General features: G+C 35.4%; 1 long non-coding RNA gene and 2 pseudogenes across 1 annotated transcript; all 3 read right to left on the reverse strand.

Annotated features, from left to right (window-relative positions):
* Positions 1–358: 358 nt before the first annotated feature.
* LOC118481339 lies at positions 359–1,808 on the reverse strand. The gene is made up of 2 exons (XR_004865547.1): positions 1,728–1,808; positions 359–473 (listed from the first exon to the last, which is right to left on the reverse strand). It is a non-coding gene; the product is annotated as an uncharacterized LOC118481339 (long non-coding RNA).
* Positions 1,809–1,899: 91 nt separating this feature from the next.
* Positions 1,900–3,445, reverse strand: LOC118481338 (annotated as a pseudogene).
* A 2,909-nt stretch (positions 3,446–6,354) lies between these two features.
* On the reverse strand, positions 6,355–12,273 carry LOC118480950 (annotated as a pseudogene).
* Positions 12,274–12,501: the final 228 nt, after the last annotated feature.

A 12,501-nucleotide genomic window follows, 5' to 3' on the forward strand; every position in this document is an offset into this window, starting at 1 on the left:
ACATAAATCAGACAAAAATATATTTATAGCATAATGTCACGGGCCAATATTCGAAGGCCGTTTTGCTATGTGATGTACTTGAATGCTTGGGTTTACTGGCTAGTCCTGGACTTTATCAGGGACGGTCTCAATGTCAATGAAGACGTGTACGTGCCTATCGTGTCTATGATGAACGCATCACTAGTCGAGATCTGGCGCCGCTTTCCTGATGAGTCCAAGGCAGGACATCAGGAAATGGAAACGCCACATGGGATCGAAAGATAACTCTGTGATAATAAGCTGTTTGACAAGTGATAAGTTTTGTAAATCTATTCAAGGTACCTGCATCATATGGTTGTCCAGCAGAAAAAGGTATGCATGGGATTCCGTTGACTGGTTGCAATAAGAAACTGAACGGATTGTTGTCCACAATCACAATTCTGCAAAAGTTCGTTGATATACACGAAAGATCCTTCACATGTTCCCTGAATTCCCTGAAAGCCATGAAAACATGGATATAAAATAAAATAAAGCTCATCAATTTCTATGTCATGTGGATGTGCTATCAGTAAACATGTAGGGATGGTGGCATCTGAAAACTGTAATCATTTCAAATACAACAGTCATATTAACTAACTTTATATGCGGATATGGGAATGAAATTGAAACAAATATCAGTATTCTAACATTATATATATTAAATATCAACTTTCTTATGCATTGGAGCTTTTACATTGTGCTTTGTTGATTATATTTATTTTTTCCAACTTTTTTTTTCCTTTTAACCATTATACATTTCATCTTTTACATATTTGTCACAAAGCTTTTTCCATGCTTGACCCCAATACTTTTCCACTTTCAACTTTGGTCTCCTATACTATTCATCTTTTACAAATTTTTCGTTTAACCTTTTGGTCAAATTTTTGCGAGTTAACTCGCTGCAACATGTGTGTGTGGTTCAACGTTTTTACGTCTATTTTTCCCCATTTAACGGCCCCGTCGCAACGCACGGGTCATAAGTCAACTTAGTTATTCTTTTCTATGACTTACGTTTTGGTCTAATTTTTGCACGTTAACAAGCAGCAACGGGCATGAGTGGTTGAACGTTTTTACGTCTACTTTTCGTTCGATTTAACAGTCCCGACGCAAAGTGCGGGTCCAACACCCCTTCAAAACACGTGTTCGATAAAACGTTTCGACGTTACTTTTTCACGGTTTTACGCCCCACCGCAATGCGGGGGGCTTAATACTAGTTTGTATTAAATATGATTATATAGTGATTTAGTCATCTAATGTCACAACTACAAGTGGGAAGATTAGAGCCCATTGATCTTTAAGATTTAGATCTTTAATATACCATATAACTCAAATTTGTTTAAGTGGCATTTAGAGTACAAAGAACCAAGAAAACAAGAGGCGCTTAAATGGGATACACCATTTATCCAATGTAAAATTTTTAAGGTTTATTAGTGAAGATTGGGAATACATTCATAGTAGATAAACATCATGAGCTAATACGCTCATACGCATAGTGGGGTTTGCTACTGACTCAGCTAGCCTTGTATGTTGAATCTAAAAGGTCATATGTCGTTGTCAATCACTCTCATTGTTCATTATTTTCAGCCCATTTACTTACGAACAAGTCAATTTGGGTTGTGGGTTATCTCAATTCTTAAACGGGTCAAGTAAAAACAAGCTAAAACGAGTTCTAATAAAATAAATAAGTCATGAAGAGCAGAACCACTTACGTTGAACTTGTTGAAGGCCGATAAAGTCTACGACCAAACCTGTTTTCAGCATCTATTCTATCAACAAGCGGCTTAGCATACCTGCAATGGCGTAACAATGACAGGCAAACTGAATCAACTAGAGTTTTCTACAACAGAGGAACTCAACAAACTGAAATTGAAAAACAAGAAGTTTATGGCAGACCTTCAAGGCCAGCGGTAAATAGCACAAGATCAGCAAATTTACTGAGTTGGGTAAGGAATTCATCCAATCCAGGACGTTCAAAATACCGTTCACATAGTTGACTTTCGCTTTGCCCTCAAATTCCTTCAATACAGAAATTTAAACATCATCGTTAATCACTTCACTTTGAAGATTAAATCATGAAACAACATACAAACATGATAAACATGAACATTGTCACCTTATCAGAAGATACACATTCTAACTCGAACCACTTCAAACCTGCATCTATGGCTTGATTACGAACAATTGCAGGCAAACTAGAAGTTTCATACGCACATACTAAAGTTTCATCCAAATCCAGAACCACCTGCAGCCAATGTTAGATGAATCAATTACAGAGTTAAAAGAGTCAGTTAATTAACTGATCTTTGATGAGCTAAATGCCTGCTTAAAAAGCTTATATTGCTTACAAAGAGAGATTACAAGAATGCTTTACAAGAACACTTGTAAGAGTTATGTGTTTGTTTGGGTCAAAGGCTTAACTTTGAACAAATCTAAGTTGCATAAAGAAGATAACAGGTACCGTCACAAAATTGATGCAAAAACTTGACACTTGTTCATCTAACAAAAGAACCAACACAAACAAACATAAGTACAAAACGACTCATTACAATTCTTCCAACATAACTTTCTAACTGAACAAAATCAACGAACTGAAAAGCATGTTGGATAAACCAATTACATAGTCAAAGCGTATCGTCACATCCTGCCTAAACACTTGCTACAAAGAGAGATTACAAGTATGCTTTACAAGGACACTCAGCGCTATGTTTTGTGTGTTTGTTAGAATCGAAGGCTTAACTTAGAACGAATCTAACTCGCTGCACAAGACTTCAGGATACCCCTTCGTGTCTGTTTGAGTCAAAGGCTTAACTTAGAACCAATCTAACTCGTTCGAGCTGTAAGCAATCCTCATCACACAATTTGATACAAAACTACATAACGATCACGAAACTAACTAATTACAATTCTACAAACCTAATTTCTCTAACTAAACAAAATCAACAATTCTACACGCTAGGTTAAATCAAAATCAAACATACCGTGAGCTTCTGCGAAACATCATACTCAACGTCAGCACCAGCCGGCGGAATATGAACAGCGGAGGCGGCGTACGGCGGCGGAGCTTGAGCAGATTCAGACAACTCAACAACCGGCAACGGTTCAAACTCCGGCGACGAAGAAGAATACGAATAATTAATCAACGAAGGGGTAGCTCTAATGATCTGAACGAAGATCTGAAAGAAGAAAGCTAACCAGTTCAACAGTGTCCGCCATACTTGTAAGGTTTTCTTCGGCGCGTATACTTCGGTATCGGTTTGACCTAGCTCCACCATCGCCAGTCGCCGGAAAAAAACGGTTATGATAAGTTTGTTTGTTTGATTGGACCTGACGATGTCGTTTTGGGTGAGTAATATAGAAGATGATGGGTGGCGCGTGTTGGAGAGGGAGCGAGTGTGAGGCACGCGTTTGTTTGTTTGTATTCAATGTCGCCGTGAAGATGGGGTTTGGGAGTGGCTAGTTTTTGCCAGTTGGTTATATATTATTCAGGACCTTTATTTTCTTGATTGACAAAACAGGTCCCTAAAGTTTAGATTGTTTAAGTTTAGGGTTACAAATATCGTGCTTGTGGCATTGATGGCAATTATTATGTAAGTTGTCACTTCACTTTCGCCTTCACTTGATCGATACTCCCACTCACTTCTGTCACACCAATGGTGTTAAGGTGATTGCGTTGCTAGATCAGTATTGTCGTACTACCCAACAACTTTGTTGTATAAGGTTGTAAACGAATTGATGAAGCGTTCGTGAACTATTAAACGGGAAGTTGGTTTTTTTATATTTGTTTTGTTATTAAACAAACGGGGTTAAACAAGTTTTATATTCATTTACGTTTGTGGACGTTTGGTACATTGTTTGTTCATGTACAGATACTATCTATATATTAGTTATGTTATTATTATAATATTTAATGATACATTTATAGCTAAACATGAAAATGGTATAAGAAAGTGAATATGATGTATATTCTAGCTTTAATACATTTATAATAGTCTACGTATTATTATATTTAATATTTTCTCATTTGTGTTTGTTTAAAAATATGAATAGACAAGTTTCATTAACGAAAATGTATAAACAAGAGAATTAGCTTGTCTCTTTGTTCTTGGTTTTCAATTAAACTTGCCCTGGTGATTGGAATGAAATATAAGATACTAATTTCTAAAAAAAAATTAAACTTAAACAAATGTATACGAAGTTCACGAACAAGTTGCCTTTCATGTTTGATCGGTTCGTTTACAGATATCTAATTCTTATTGTGATAGCATAAAGTAACATTTTCATAATACATATTGTGATACAAAAGCTAATATATATAGTGACAGAAATAGAAATAGTGTATAGATTACTAATGAGTTAAAACATTGGTGGTGGAATTGGAAAAATAATAAAACTTTTGTGGTTAAAACAAGAATTAGCAAACTTCAAAAAAAGGAGATAAAACTCTATCTAGGCGGCTAGCCAGTAAGGTTGTTAACTATGAGTCGACATAAAGAGGAAAATGAGGAGAGGAGTAAATTGTGTATTCACCTAATAAATGCACGTCTCGTAAACAAGATAGGTAAAATCACCTCAAAAAGTAATCTACATAAATCAATGCCGACATTGCTACGCACAGACTATTTGTTTTTTCGAAGATATTTCATTAAAAAACGTCTGTGCGATCTCTTCTTGGTACAGACTTAGCCAGACACTTTTAAGATCTTCTAAGGTCTGCAGAGAGTTAAACACCGCCATCGCCCATCCACCACCACCATAGTTCACCACTATCGTCCATCACAACCACCACCGTCCACCACCCACCACCACCGTCTACCACCATCATCGTCTAATACCACCACCCATTAGTCCACCACCACCGTCCGTACACCACCACTAGTTTATTTTAGAAATCTGCATACATTAAAAAACAAACAACCTTCTTCTTGCAGACTGCAGTTGAGAGGTTTGGTCCACCCCTTCTTCTACAGATGTCTACAGATGTGGTCCGCAGACTGCATACATTTTACCTCTTAAAAAACAAACAACACCTTAGACATTTTACCTCATAAAAAACAAACTGCAGACGTTTTTTAATTGTAAGATTAGACGAGCAAATGTCATATGGCATTATTTATAATCCTTTCTTAATATTAGAGGCCATGTAGCATTATTTACACTCTTTTATTAGTATTATTATATATTATATTAGTATTAGTATTAGATAATCAGATAATAATCCCTCTTTTATCCGTAATGCAATATCCTTGTAGCAACAACTATAATTATAAATTGATTTCTTTATTTACCGATTGCTTTGATGTGTTATGTGTTGTGTAAATTTAAACCAATAAGGCGATCCATGTAACTAAATTTTTGAATTTCTTTTCTTACTTTTCATACATATTTTAACTTCTTATTACTTATAAATTTTCACAAATCAATTTTCATCCTTCATTTGGTCAGTCAACGACCAAAAATCTCACACACTTTGTAAGAAAATCTATTTAGAAAAAAACACACTCAACACACATATATGGAGAGGGAGAAGAAATATATTCATTAGACAACTTATCAAAAATAAGAACAAAAAAAACTAATCTTGACATTCTAAGTATTTTTTATTAATGATTTCATATTCCTAACCGGACCGGAACAGCAAACACCACTAGTCTGCTTTGGTACATGCGAACAGCCCTGTTTGGGACCAGCCGCTTTCTAGTCGGACCGGTTGAATCTGTAAACCCGTATATGGTGTTGGTGATTTTTTTTTTAATATTTTCATGGTAAACCACAGGACTAGTTTCATTTGTGTACGCGCAACCTTTAGGCTTTAATTCATGAATCCACAGACAAGAAGTGAGGCCTTCAATCCAGAATCCATAGCTCAGAAACGAGCGTTCGATCCCCAGAAGCAAAGGCGTCAGCATCCCATTTCAATAAAAAGGTTTAAAAAATGACTTGCATTAAGAAGAAAAACAAATGAAAAGATCATTGGTAAATATGATTTCCCTGATTTAAGGAACTTATGCAATTGTGAAACTTGTATACACATATATATGCATCAATACTTTGAAATATGTATATACGAAACTGTAAGGAATTTACATGATATGTTGAGCAGGCAAAACAAAATGGTCGGAACTCAGAAGGCCATTTTAATGTGCAAAAGAAAGCGCAAACAGAAGGCTGATAAACAGAAAGAAGAACGAGAATGACCATCAACGGGCTGACACTGGGTTTGGATCAAGATTTAAAAAACCAACATTGGTGCAGGCGCCACATGAACCTATATGTGAAGTACGCAAGTAAGGTGCGGACCATGATTTCACATAGCCTGGGGCTGGCTGACAAAAAGGATCAAGATTTCATGAACCATGTTGGTGCAGCCGCCGACAGATGGGTTTGGACCAGATTCAAAATTGCTGGCTGACTGAATGAAGAGAGCCATGGGTGTTGCAAGGCTTCACTAGCTGTGGGCCGGTTTGAGATTAATTTCTAGTAAATTCTTCACAAAATCAAGAAATAATGCATCAGAAGCTTGAAGTCTGTTTCTTCCAAGCGACGTTTTTTGTGGGATTATGTATTTCCAAACTGATCAGTTTCCTGTGTACATTACAACCAAACATATGAAATGAGATCGATCACATCAAATCCAAACAATTTACATGTATTTTTCTAGTTGTATTTATATAATATAATGATTTACGCACTACATATTTCATTTTAGAAGATTATGCAGCAAACAAACCTCATTTATGTGATAAAGATCGAAATCTTTGGTGAAATACTTGTCCGTCTCTTGCCCATTCTCCAACATCTCGATATCGATTGGCCCGAGCATTTCCGATCACTCTTGCAAGCAAAATCACAAGCTCATCGTTTGGGAATAAAACCTGATTTCACATAAAGGTAACATAATCAAGTTAAATGCTGCATGTCATCACTTTGAATGTCAAAACTTTATTTAGCAAAAAAGTGTGTATATATATAATTATTAGAGTAAATTACGATTTTGGCCCCTGTGGTTATATCACTTTTACTCTTTTAGCCCAAAAAGGAATTTTTTAACATCTGAGCCCCCAACGTCTTTTTTTCTAACCCTTTTGGCCCCCAACGTCTTTTTTCTAACCCTTTTGGCCCCTAAAAGTAAATGGATGGGGTTAGTGTTAGGGGCCAAAAGGGTTAGAAAAAAGACGTTGGGGCTCAGATGTTAAAGATTCCTTTGGGGCTAAAAGGGTAAAAGTGATATAACCACAGGGGCCAAAATCGTAATTTACTCTAATTATTACTTATTCCTATATGGTTTTAGCAACGATTTTTTTTTGTATTTATCATACTTGTCATACCCAATTGGTGCAGTTGTTGACTTTTCCGCACCAACTAAATAGCTGAATACCAATTTTGAGATTCAAGTAGGGGTAAAGTACACGAATGATCCCTGTGGTTTACCAAAATTTTGCATACACGAATGGTCCATGTGGTTTGCACTTTGTAATGCGTTGAGTCCCTAAGCCAACAATTCTAAGTTAAGGACTAAATGTGTTACAAAGTGCAAACCACAAGGACCATCCATGTACTTTTGGAAAAAGTTGGGGACTAAATGCGTTACAAAATGCAAACCACAAGGACCATCCTTTGTACTTTTGAAAAGCTAGGGATCAAATCCGGGTACTTTACTCTTAAAGTAGTTTGTTTGACATTTAAAGTCAAAGTGGAACAACTGATAGAGAATGAAGTACATACATCACCGGTATATAGCTCTGCTAAAATACAACCAAGAGACCAGAGGTCAATCTTTTGATCATACGGAAGCCCGATAATAACTTCTGGAGCCCGATATGATCTAGATTGCACATATAATGACAAATTGTCGTTTTGGAAGCAGCTGCTTCCAAGATCAATGACCTTAATCTCACATCTGCTATAGCTTTTGATAAGAATATTTTCAGGTTTTAAATCACAATGAATGATCCCCAATTCATGCAAGTACTCCAATGCTTCCAAACATTGCCTTGTTATCACCTGATTTTGACTTTCAAAAGTCAACATTTTGTAAAAACCATGGTAATTATACATTAAAATAGTAGTAATTCACTAATTCGTCGAACCTGTAGCCTGTTCAACGTAAAGTATGGCTCCCCACCACATTCTTTGTTGTATTTTTGATATTCGTATAAGTTCGCACATAATAATTCACACACAATTATAAGATGTTCCTGCAAAATTTCAAAGAACATAATAAGAAGAGTTAATTACGTTTTCGTCCCTATGGTTTGTTGAAAATAACCATTAGAGTCCATTAGTTTAAAAATTGCCAAAACAGTACCAGTACTTTCACTTTTGGAACAATTACAGTCCACCTCCATAAACCCCATCCAATTTACCATTAAGTTTTTGGTGAAAAGACTAAAATACCCCTCATTTAAAAAAATATATAAACAAATGAGTTAATCACATTTTTCATCCTTGTGATTTGTTGAAAATAACCATTACAGTTCATTAGTTAAAAAATTGTCAAAACATAAAGACGTAAAATGTGTTGGATTAAACTACCATCATATATTCACCTGAAAATAGAAATAGTCGTAAAGACGTAAAATGTGGTGCTCGTCTCCCGGATCATACTTGTTTACAAACTTTAAGAGCTTGATTTCATCTAAGCTTTGGTCAAAGAAATCTTTATCGTTCTTTATGATCTTTAGACAGACATCGATTCCCGTTTGGAGATCACGTGCCTGAACAACCTTACTGAATGCAGCTGAACCGAGATACTCGGTAACACAATATCGGGACCCAATCATACCGTTTAAAACAATTGGTAGATCTTATTCTCTTCAAAACCCGTCCTACATACGTCATAAAAGCAAATTATTCACTTGTTTCCACTTTCCATATATGAAGTTAAAAGCGGGTCAATTCGACCCGTTTATATACATAAACGGGTCATTTCAGGTTGTACTAGTTTATATCGATTATCAAACAGGTCAAGTGGATAAAAACATAAAAGAAAGTAGCCAAAATTTGGTTTAAAATGGTTTTAATTTTAAACGTTTGACTAAAGTACACGGACGGCCCCTATGGTTTACCAAAATTTTGGATTTGGTTCCTGGCTTTCCAAAAGTACACAGATGGTCCCTGTGGTTTGCACTTTGAAACACATTTAGTCCATATATGAAGTTAAAAGAGGGTCAATTCAACCCGTTTATACAAAAATGGGTCATTTCAGCTTGTACTAGTTTATATCGATTATTAAACGGGTCAAGTGGATAAAAACATAAAAGAAGTAGCCAAAATTTGGTTAAAATGATTTTTAATTTTAAACGTTGAGTAAAGTACACAGATGGTCCCTGTGGTTTGCACTTTGAAACGCATTTAGTCCCCAGCTTTTTCAAAGTACATGGATGGTCCCTATGATTTCCCTTTTGTAAGCATTTAGTCCCTAACTTGGACATGCTAAAACCTTTAGATTTGTTGGCTAGGGACTAAATGCGTTTGAAAGTGCAAACCACAGGGACCATCCGTGTACTTTTGGAAAGCTAGGGACCAAATCCAAAATTTTGGTAAACCACAAGGGCCATCCGTGTACTTTACTCTAAAGGTTTGTAATCAAATTTCTAATACACTATTTGTTAACAAAGTTCAAAAATCGTAAGTGGGTCGGCCCAGCCAGGCCCAAACTCTTTTGACCCACACTCTAATACACTATTTGTTAACAAAGTTCAAAAATCTTAAGTGGGTCGACCCAGCCAGGCCCAAACTCTTTTGACCCACACATAAAACAACCCATTTCAACCCGTTACCTATCCCGCCTTTTTTGCCAATATACTAAAAAATAACTAACCGGTTTTTCCTGTGTACAATTCTTAACTCAAACACTTCATAATCATCCTCATTTGCATAGATCAAAAGCTCATCATTTGTGGCATCACGATCACCTTCTTTGACTTTCGCAGCGTCACTCTCATGATGTTCTTGAAGACTTCTTTCAAAGTTATCCTCAGAATTACTATCCAAGTCAAAGTCAACATCTTTCTCACCGGTTTGATCTTTCAGTTCATGGGTATTTTTAGATTCCCCAACAAGATAACAATCGCAGCTTATTTTATTTTCTTCAAGACATGAACTACACGCGTCTGTTCTACGCCTCGTATCAATTTCTTGAAAATCTTTCAAGTTAATTATGTTACCGTTTAGGTCTTGCTCAACACATTTTCCATCAAAATCGTAATAATCGGTGACTTTAACGCCATCTTTTACGTATCCGATAGAAGTCAAAGGCCATGGTTTATCAAGATAGTTAGTTTGACCAAAAGGGTCTACTATAGGATCATTAAACGGCTGATGATTCTCGTCTTGGTTCTCTTTATCTGAACTCATTACAAACTTATCCTCAGTTGGACCGCTGAAGGGATCAGAGTTGTCAAATGAAGGTGGCATTGCATAGTCTTCATCTCTCTCCGTGTACCAATTTATGTCGTTTTGTAAGTCAAACTCATGGTAATCGCGAGCGGTACCGAATTGGGACAACCTATCTGATGAAGCCTGAGAATTAATCCCTCTTGTCGTTTTTATTCCATATGGATTTATGAATTCTGCATAAACCATAATCACCAAAAGGGCAAAATTGTCAATACCCATTCATGTCGTTTAAAAGGATAACGTATAACTCAGCGTGCATTATAGTGATGAGTCCGTATAAGTCTTAGGTTGCGGGTCACGGCTCTGATATTATAAAAACTATTTGATAATAAATTCCATGAAAACTATAATATTTAATTCGGGGTTTATCTAATAGAAAACCTATGAGTTGCTAATAACTTCCATTAATAGCTATTAGAATGCTAATTTTGGGCTTTTCGACAGCTACACTTGTGTTAACAATCTTGACCAATTTATTACAAGTATGGATTGCAATTCAAATCATGCTTAATATCTTGTGAGGTGAACTACGGGAAGCAACGAATTAAATTTATAAATCTTGATTATTAAGGAAAATGACTAACTCAAGATGATCAAAGAGAAAATCAAGTCCATCACATTAATCAGTCAAAACCGTTTGAGTGATTGTCTCCCACATTATAGCCTTGCATATATTTGTAATTAAATGTATTCCTTACAATAGCTTTCTCTTCTTGTATTTATATGTTTTATTGTAATAGACAAAGCATGGTTGATCAGTTTCTTATATTGATGACATATGCATCGCGAGAAAAGCAATAAATTTAAACCAAAGATGGAAAAGAATAAAGTTGAATTAATATAGAACAATTAAACCAATTGTAATCAAAACACCCCTATCAATGAACTAAGATGGAAAAGAAACTTCTTTTATAGTTTTATAACTTTTATTGATCATTAATCAAATTTAACCAATAAATTATAAGATACAATATAAATTAGTAATAATAACTAGGAGTTCTAATTTAATTAATTTTTTCCGTTCAAAAAAAATAAAAAATAAAAGTTAATCAATTTCTTTGGTAATTATCCCATTGTAATCAGATTATCGTATAAATAGTTAGATCAATAACACACAATACGTTATATAAACAATGAATCTTTGGAATTACCAGAGCAAACCCTTTAATCACTAATTAATTAATAAAATAAAATAAAAACAACAACAAGGATGATACTTCATTAAGTGAAGAAACTATTGATCTTGATGACATTTGGATTGAAATGAATTTAAAATCAAAGTCAACCTAGAAAATGTGGTCCCAAATCCAGTGTAAAATCACTGAATTTAGAATGAAATTAATTTCACACAGAACAAACATAAATAAACAATTTAATTTTATAACAAAAACATATATACTGATAACAAAAATAATTTAATTTTAAAACAATCAATGAATTAAAACAACAACAAAATTGGTGGTACCTGAGGAGCAGAAACCGGAAATAGAAGAATCAACACTCACAAACTCATCATCCGAAGAACCACCACCGCCGTCCTCCGCCGTAAGGCGCGGCGGCGACGGCGGCGGAGAAGCAGGAAAAGTGATGGGGAAGACGAATCGCTGGAAATCGAAAGAACCCAGATGGGATTTGTCGATAATATCATCCATGAGTGCTGATTCGGAGGCAAAGAGGCCATTTTGCCTCAAGAATTGGAGCACTTCTTCGACGTCGGTGAGGTCTTCTTCCATGGCGGATGAAAGAGGGAATTTGAAAAAGGGGGCATGATTTTGATGGAATGACAGTGAATTATAGAGGGTGAGTGGAAGGTAAACGGGAAGAATTCGTGCAACAACTTTGAAAAGTAAAGAAAAAGGAGTGAGCAGAGAAAGTGTGTTCTGTTTTGTTTTTTGTTTTTTTTTTTTTACGGTGAATGGAAAGAAAAATAAAAAATAGAGTAAATACGATTTTCAATTCATCTATTTTTTGCTCAGAATAACAATTTCATATTTTAAATCTTGTAAAAAAAACAAGAATTTTCATCCTCGTTTCAATTTAATCCATCCTCGTTAACTCCATTCATTTATTCTGTAATTTACGTGA

This window comes from Helianthus annuus, chromosome 8 (genome assembly GCF_002127325.2).
Source record: "Helianthus annuus cultivar XRQ/B chromosome 8, HanXRQr2.0-SUNRISE, whole genome shotgun sequence".
NCBI classification, from domain to species: Eukaryota; Viridiplantae; Streptophyta; class Magnoliopsida; order Asterales; family Asteraceae; genus Helianthus; species Helianthus annuus.